We start from the raw sequence: 9,376 nt of genomic DNA, 5'->3' as shown, positions 1-9,376 counted from the left end.
CTCCTCACCTGGAGGGTCGTTGCGTCACAGACGGTGAAGCAGGTCTGTAGGTATCTTTCTCTGCCCCTCTCTGTCTTCCCCTCCTCTCTCCATTTCTCTCTGTCTTATCCAACGAGACGACATCAATAACAACAACAATAATAACTACAACAATTAAAAAAAAAAAAAACCAAGAGCAACAAAAAGGGGGAAAAACTCTGGAGACTAGTAGAGTTACCTCACTATATTGCTTAAAATTACTTCTATAGACAAATACTTTGGATTCTAATCAAAAGAGAATAGGAAAGAACCCTTGAATGAAGGGGCTGGATGGTGGTGTACACATTACCATGTACAAAGACCTGGGTTCAAATCCCTGCTTCTCACCTGCAGGGGAGAAGCTTCACAAGTGGTGAAGCAGGTATGCAAGTATCTATCTTTTGCTGTTCCTCTCTATCTTCCTCCTCCCTTCTTAATTTCTCTCTGTCCTATATAATAAAATAGGAAGCCCCCATCACCCCCCACAAAAAAAGAAAAACACTTGAGTGAGCTCTACCTGTAAACCAGAACAGGAATTGAATGTACTTCGGTTGAAGACAAGAGAGAAACTTGGGTGGCAAAGAGTTGGTTATTATACTCATGCTTCTATCATGCTAGGCATTTTATGTAGCTTTTTTTGTTATAGTGTGCTATGTTTTAATGTTAACTTTATTTCAAACAAATATAGCAGTAGTCTCCACTAAAAACTTGTAAATTAGAAACTTCATCACCTTTGTCTTATAGAACAATAAAAAAATTAAGTTTTTCTTTGTCAAATGAGAATTCTAAAAGAGCAAGTGATTTTAGCATCATGAGGAAAAAGAATGAATATTTCCAATCTTAAATATATGAAAAAAGGAGAGACATCAAGATGATGATTATCAGTCATTTCAGAACAATATGAGGAAATAGTCATTCCAAAAGTATACAGTTGTAACTGACAGCGAGTAGAGTATGATGTAAATTGCTCTTTTTTATTTAAATTTTTTTTTTTTACTTTTAGAAAAATTATAGTGTAACTTCCCTTGGTTAAACTATCTTAATATTTACATGATAGAAAGGTAGTATATTTAACAAAGAAATACTTAGTTGAGATGCCAAACTTTCAATCTTTTCAATTTTATGCAAATTATAGTGAAACACTAAAATATTAAGGTGGATTTAAAAAAAACTAGTAGTAGCTTAAGGAGTCTCAATCAATCACTTTTTTGTATTATTACAAAATGTTTATCTCATTGGAAGATGCAGATGTGATGGGTTAGACTGTGTTTGTAGAACAGAAAAAGTAAATCAATATACAGTAAGGTCATCATAGCAGAATCTCCTTGAAAATGCCATCTTCACACATGCCCCTCTTTTTTTTTTTTTCTTCCTGCTAGAGCTTTGTGCCTATGGGATTCCTTTGCTCCTGGAACCCTCTTTTTTTCCTCCCCCTTTCCCTTTCCCTTTCCCCTTTCCTTTCTCCTTCTTTTTCCACACAGAAGTGAGAGGCAGAGAGAAACAAACAATACACTAGCACACAGGATGCTGTTGGTCAAACTTGGGACTTCATAATTGAGAGTTGACGTTTTTTTCCCCTCCCTGCCACCTCCTGAGAACCAAGTCCCGCTTTTCTTTTAGTTACTGTATCATACACTTGGTAACTTCTCCCAGGTTGCAGGGATACTTGCCCTTTGGAACTATAAGTGTCTTCCACCAATCTCTGTTGGCCTGAAATCTCTACTCTTTCTTTTCTTGGAAACTTTTTTAAACATCTAGCCTATCTAGATGAAATATTTAAGACACCCATTATGGGTTTATGTGTTAACTCTTTTTCAGCCACCGGGTTCCAGATGCTACCATGATGCCAACTGGACTTCCCTGGCCAGACAACCCCACCTATGATGTCCTGGAGCCCCTCTTCCCCAGAGCCCAGAGAGAGACAAGCTGGGAGTATAGACCTACCTGCCAACGCCCATGCTCAGTGGGGAAGCAATTCCAGAAGTCAGACCTTCCACCTTCTACACTCCATAATGACCTTGGGTCCATACTCCCAGAGGGTTAAAGAATAGGAAAGCTGTCATGGAAGGGGATGGGCTACAGAGTTCTGGTAGTAGGAAATATGTGGAATTGTACCCTTCTTATCTTATGGTCTTGTCAGTGTTTTCATTTAATTAGTTGATTAATTAATTAATTAAAACATCCATTTTCAACATTCAGTCTATCATGATTGGTAAAAATTATTCACCAGAACTAAATTACCAGCAGAAATAAACAAATGACACTGGGAAGTGCCAAGAAAGGAAATTCAGAATGATATATGATGATAGTTTAGAATAGCACTCAGCATTTGAGTTAGCACATTGACTATGAGAAAAAACTACATATGATTATACCTATCTAGACTACATATTTTTAACACTCAGAATAAGTTAGGTTTGGCAAGTATATGAAAGTTATATAAAATCCCCCAGTTCTTTGTGATTTTACTTAGGAAATGTTATCTATTGGGGTTACTTGGAACTTTTCACTGTATCCACTTCACATTGTTTAACAGAATATAAACTGAAACATGTCCAGTCATCATGACAGAGGGGGAGAAGTTTTAGTAATTTATCCTCACTTTCCTTCAAATTCCACTGAGGAGAAGTCACATGATCATGCCTAATTTAAAGCACAAAGAACAGATATAATCCTACTCTGTGCATAAGGAAACCTTTTTTTTTTTGTCTCCAAGGTTACCACTGGAGCTTGGTGCTGGCACTAAGAATCCACTGCTCCTGTTGGCCTTCTTTTTTTTTTTATTTCTAATTTTTATTAGATAGGACAGAGAGAAATTGAGATAGAGGATAGGGAGGGAGGGAGAGAGAGAGAGAAAGATAAACACCTGCAGACCTGCTTCAAGGATTTTGGAGACCCCCACCCCCCACCCTGCAGATTGGGAACAGAAGCTGAAATCCTGCCCTTGCACTTGGTAATTTGTTTGCTTAACTGGATGCACCACTGTGCTGCCCCTCATGAGAAGACTATTTGTTCAACAATGCACATGTCACAAACATGTGTACAAGTTAATAATAAATATTTATAGAGATTAATACACTATAATAAACCAGCTAGTTATAAAAGCAGTGTTACAAAAGACAGATTTTTTTTGTTGTGCCCTTTTAAAAAAAAAAAAATAGACATGAGATACGGTGATACAAAGACCAAGTATACTGTGAAAAAATGCAGTTGGGAAAGCATAAGATTCTTTCTTCTTTGCCCCCTTAAAAAAATAAGTTACAGGACTTGGAGGCAGCTTCTGGCATGAGCTCCAACAAGCAGTGGCTGAATAGGGTTCCAGATGCTAGCATGATGCCCACCAGACTTCCCTGGACAGACAACCCCACCAGTGTGTCCTGGAGTTCCCCTTCCCCAGAGCCCCGCCCCACTAGGGAAAGAGAGAGGCAGGCTGCAAGTATGGATCAGCCTGTCAACACCCATGTTCAGAGGGGAAGCAATTACAGAAGCCAGACCTTCCACCTTCTGCATCCCACAATGACCTTGGGTCCATCCTCCCAGAGGGTTAAAGACTAGGAAAGCTATCAGGGGAGGGGATGGGATACAGAGTTCTGGTGGTGGGAATTGTGTGGAGTTGTATCCCTCTTATCCTATGGTTTTGTCAATATTTCCTTTTTATTAATAAAAATTTTTTTTAAAAAAATAGTTACAATTATCTGCATTTACTTGTTGGTTTCCGTCCCTCCCCTCCCCCCATACTAATGATCTAGTATCTTGGAGCACAGGCAATAGAAAAAGATGATAGTAACTAAACGTTTAACGATCTCTGAGAAAATAGATAAATGAACAAAGTTTCTCATATTTGGGGTATTTCACTATCTCAGGTACGTCTAGAAAACCAAAGTTGACTCAGTTCCTACAATTGTTTTAAATTTTTCATGAGTAAGTGACTACCTTTCTGGAATGATCAGTACTAAGAATGAAGCAGGCCAGTCTGGAATCCTTGAGGCAGAGGCTAGATAACATAATAATGGTCATGAAAATCCTTGAAATATATGCTTTGTACCTGGTGTTAAGGCATTGTCTGTGCGTATAAATACTGATTGTGTTATTACTTATCTTGTTATAGAAATGTATTTCAACATGATGTCTAAATTATTCCTCATATGCATGTAAATTTAGACTAGCTTCTGATCACAGCTATCAGATTAACACCTTTCAAAGCAAGTTACCTATAATTTCCAATTTCCCAGTAAAAGCAGTCTTACAGTTTTTCCACAGTTTATAGTTATTAATACCATTGCAAGATATTTTTAGAACACATTATTCTAGAGCATTAGCAGATTTTTGTTTTAAGGAATCTACAATTCAAGTAGGACAAGACAAACATAAAATAGTATGAAAGAATGTTCATGAATAGGGAAAACATGGAGGCCTCAGTAAGGATGTGAAAGGGGATTTCCAAACTGGTTGCCTCTCATTTATTATTATTATTATTATTGACTTAATAATGCTCGACTAGACCATAGGATAAGAGAGGTACAATTCCACACAATTCCCACCACCAGAGTTCCATATCCCATCCTCCCTTTGGAAATTTTCCTATTCTTTATCCCTCTGGGAGTATGGACCAAGGATTGTTATTTTTTCTAATTTTTATTTATAAAATGGAAATATTGACAATACCATAGGATAAGAGGGGTACAATTCCACATAATTCCTACCACCAGAACTCTTTCTCGTCCCCACCCTTGAAAGCTTCCCTATTCTTTATCCCTCTAGGAGTATGGACCCAGGGTCATTATGGGTACAGAAGATATAAAGGAGTCTGGCTTCTGGAATTGCTTCCCCACTGAATATGAATGTTGGCAGGTCAACCCATACTCACAACCTGTCTCTCTCCCTAATGGGGCAGAGCTCTGGGGAGGTGGGGCTCTAGGACACATTGGTGGGGTCGTCTACCCAGGGAAGTCCGGTTGGCATCATGGTAACATCTGGAACCTGGTGGCTGAAAAAGAGTTAAGATATAAAGTAGAACAAATTGTTGACTAATCATTAACCTAAAAACAAGAATATTGCAGATGAAGGTTTGGAGTGTCCATTTTGGAAAAAGCTAGTGCTAGTAGGTCTATTTTAGGTATATTCCAGAGGGCCCATGACTTTACTAGTTTTGGACCCAGAGTGCAGAAGGTGGGAATTATGGCTTCTGTAATTGCTTCTCCACTGGACATGGATGTTGGCAGGCTGATCCATACTCCCAACCTGTCTCTCTCTTTCCCTAGTGTGGCGGGGCTCTGGGGAAGTGGGGCTCCAGGACACATTGGTGGGGTTGTATGCCCAGGGAAGTCTGGTTGGCTTCATGGTAGCAGCTGGAACCTGGTGGCTAAAAAGCATTAAGATGTAAAGCAGAACAAAATGTTAAATAAGCAGGAGCCTAAAGGTAAATGTATCAGATCATTTTCAGGGTCTCCACTTTGGAAAATGTTAGTAGGCTTGTTTTAGGTATATTCCAAGGCCCATGACTTTACTAATTTTAATTTACATTTTTTTTTTGGAGAAAGAATAAGAGAGAAACAGAGAAAGAATTGAGATAGAAGGGGGAAATAATAAATCAACACAGAGAGACACCTGCAGCACTGTTTCACTGTCTACAAAGTTTCCTGCACTGCTGTTGGAAAACGGAAGTGTAGCCCTGGGCCCCTGAGCACAGTTACATGTGCAGTCTACTGCATATGCCACCACCCAGTCCTTGCCTCTCATTTGTAAGATGAGAACGTCATTTGAAAAAGTGCAGAGAATGAAAACCTGAATTCTGCCATTTTGATAACTGATCATCCCTTTCCTCCATCTTTAGCTGGTTCAGAAAAGCAAGTCATAGCAGACTGGAAGTTAAAAGATCTAGTTTTTAATGGTGGGCCGACTTACTTGAGAAAAACATATTTCTGTTTTGTTCATCTCTGAAAGAAGACTTATGAACTATATAATTATACACTCTCTGCAAAACAGCAATGTACTTGTTAGTGCTAATGAATCAAGTAGTAGAAAAAAACTTTAGACAATGGGACTAGTTCCACTGGTAGAGCACAGGACTTGCATGTCTAATTCTTCTTCTTCTAGCGTTTGCCCTTCTTCCGTAGCCAGTCAACAGCATCAGGTTGAGCCTGATGTAAAGTTTCGAGACCTCCTTTGAATCTGGAGAGGTGGCAGTCGTTGACTATGTGGGTCATAGTCTGTCTGCATGTCTAATGCTCTTGGTTCAATCCCTTACTGCCCAGTGTCTTGAAGTAGAGGTGTTCTGGTTATGCTCTCACATGTGAAACTCTCTCCACATAATTAAAGCAGATCCTTACCCAGTAGATTACACACTGACTGTGTAAGAGGACCCAGGTTCGAGCTCTCAGTCACTACATAAGTGCACCTGCACAGGAAAACCACAAGTGGTGGATCGGTGGTGTAGTGTTTCTTTCTCTCTCTCTCTTTCTCTCTTTTAAAAGAGTTTTTTAAATTTAATTTATTTATTATTCGATAGAGACAGAAATTGAGAAGGGTTGGGGGAGATACGGAGAGAGACAGAGAGACAGCTGCAGCCCTGCCTCAACACTTGTGAAGATTTCCCCCTGCAGGTGGGGACCAGGGGCTTGAACCTGGATCCTTGTACACTGTAGTGTGTGCACTTAACCAGGTGCGCCACCTGGCTCCTCTCTCTCTCTCTTCCTCTTCATCTCTCAACTTCTATCTAAAAAAAATAATAAATCAGGAGGGAAAGAGTTTACTGGGAGTGTTGGAATCATGCAGGCATGGGGTCCCAGTGATAAGCAGGGAGGGAGGAGGGGAGAAGAAATTATAAAAGAAAGAAAGACTATATCAAAGCAAAATTAAGTCATTTTGAGGTCAAAAGAGATTTTTCATTAAGTTGAATCTAAGGCACTGCAAAATAACAACAACAAAAATTATACAACTAGATCACATGTTGCTCTAGAATCTAGACTTAGTAAATCCTCAAGGTTCACAGACCTTTACTTTATATTGCTTTGAATTTAGCAATGAGTAAGAGTTCAATATTTCAATATGCTAAAGAAAGCATGTGAGCTATCATAAATGACTCATTGTATGAGTGAGGAAAGAAAATGTGTGATCTGACTAGTTAGTCTGTTTCCAACTTTGAATTTCACTTTTACTATAAAATGCTGGCATTGTGCAATTTTAAAAGATTTATTACCTCTGAGACAGTTTCACTTGAGAAAGAAGGAGAGAGTGAAACACACACACACACACACCACAACACTTGCTACTCTGATACTTGTGCCACAGGGGATCAAAATGGGAAATTCAGGCATGCAAGTCCTATACTCTATCAAATGAGTTATTTCCCTAGCCAGTAATTTCTTCCTTCTTTCTCTCTTCTTTTCTTTCTCTCTCTTTCTTTCCTTCTTTCTTTCTTTGTTGTTTTTATTATTGTCAATAGTTTTACTTTCAAAACTGTGATAAAGACAAAAAAAGTAGGATCAGATAAGTATGTAAAGGAAACAAACAGAAGATAAAAAAAATTGAAATGTAAGCAATGTCATAGTGTTTTCATCTGGGGCTGGGGCGACAGCATAATGGTTCTGCAAAAAGACTCCCAGGTGTGAGGCTCTGAGGTCCCAGGTTCAGTCCCTCACACCACCATTAGCCAATGCTGAGCAGTGCTCTGAAAAAGAAAAAAAAAAAAAAAAAAGCTCCTATCTGAACAAATACAGAATATACACAAAGTAAAACTTTGGACTGGGTGTGGTATATTGCACCAAAGAAGGGAAGAAGGGATGGAAAGGACTTGGGGGGTCCCTGAGGCATGATGGTGGAAAAGGGCCTACACTGCAATGTATTTTGCAGTGACTTACCTCAAGAAATGAAAAATTGTACCATATGTCAACAGTTGTACTATAAGCCATTAACCCCCTTCCCCATAAAATGATTTTTAGTGCTTCATCAGCAGTATATATTAATCCTGCTATGAGATTAGAGCATTATAAATAAAATAACTGAATTTTGAGATTCTACTCCAGAATATATAGAGGCAGTTAAAATGAAGTATAAGACTGAGATTCATATGCAGAATGTTCTCAATCTTTTTCTTCTCACAGTTTTAGGGAACTACCCGACCTGGGACGCTCCCTCCCCTTTACCACTCACTGAGACACACACAAAGAAACACTTGCAAGCTGAGCAGGGCTGCCAGCATCTCATAAATACAGTGGCAGATTTCCCAAGAACAGCAATTAGGAGTAGAGGAAACCAAGGATGGAGAATGTCTTAAAAAGAAAATGCACATAGAGATATCTGACCCTAACCTCCTCAATGGGGACTGTGAAGAAGAGAAACAAAGACGTAGTTATACAGAAGACATTAAAACAAACACATGCACAACATTGATAAGCACGTTGCTTAAAGGGAAAACAGAATTGGAAGGGCTGAAAGTCTCCACACAAATCTGTTTGATGAAAACATATTTCCTTTTTTCTTCTGGTCTCCTCAATAAGAGTGCACAAAGTGCTCATTTAGATTTTCTTTGTTTTCCTCCCAAAGCTAGAAGATCAAAGAGTTAATAAAAACCTCCTTGCTGTAGAAGGTCATTACAAAACTAAATGCAGGCAATTCAAAGTGGAAAATAGAATGAATGCCAAGGAGATATTTAACAAAGTAACATTCTAGATGTATTCTTTGAAGAACGTTAGCAGACTCATTTGATTGCTTTAGAGCACACAGGGCACAATGCATCCTGAGTGAAGCTAACATTGACTGATGGTTGTGTTCTGACAAGCCCTGGCCAGGCCTCCTGGAATCACAAGTATATTTGATAGAGAATTACCCAATACAGTGGAAATATTTATGAGTATTTTACATAGCAAAATGATATTGAAAACCTCTATCTCGCCCCCTACCCCAGGCCTAATTAAATGTTCAAACATAAGACTTGAGTCTAGTCATTTGAAGATAAATTGATGCACTATTTTTCCAAGGACTGACGAAGTTGGATGGCAAGATATTATTTTGAGATTTGCCATCAGCTATCATAAGTCTTCTTTCTCCATTCTTCCCTTTTATCCTTCTTTAGTGGAGACATCTTATTTTATTTTGTTTAGATAGAGCCAAAAATGCAGAGAAGAGGGAGAAAAAAGAATAGCACCAAAGCTTTCTTTAATGTGATGGGTGCCAGGCTCAAATCTGGGCCATGAACATGGCAAAGCAGCCACTGTCCAAGTGAGCTGTTTTACCAGCTCTTTGAAATGGGAACGAATGTAGACTATAGTAAGGTAGCCTGTGAAACTGAATATTGCCGTATCTATGTATTCAAAAGAGACAGACTGGTAATACTGTAGTCTTTGAATCCCTTAGGTTT

The sequence above is a fragment of the Erinaceus europaeus genome, chromosome 11 (assembly GCF_950295315.1).
Source record: "Erinaceus europaeus chromosome 11, mEriEur2.1, whole genome shotgun sequence".
Taxonomy (NCBI): domain Eukaryota; kingdom Metazoa; phylum Chordata; class Mammalia; order Eulipotyphla; family Erinaceidae; genus Erinaceus; species Erinaceus europaeus.
Note: the sequence above shows the minus strand (reverse complement) of the source record.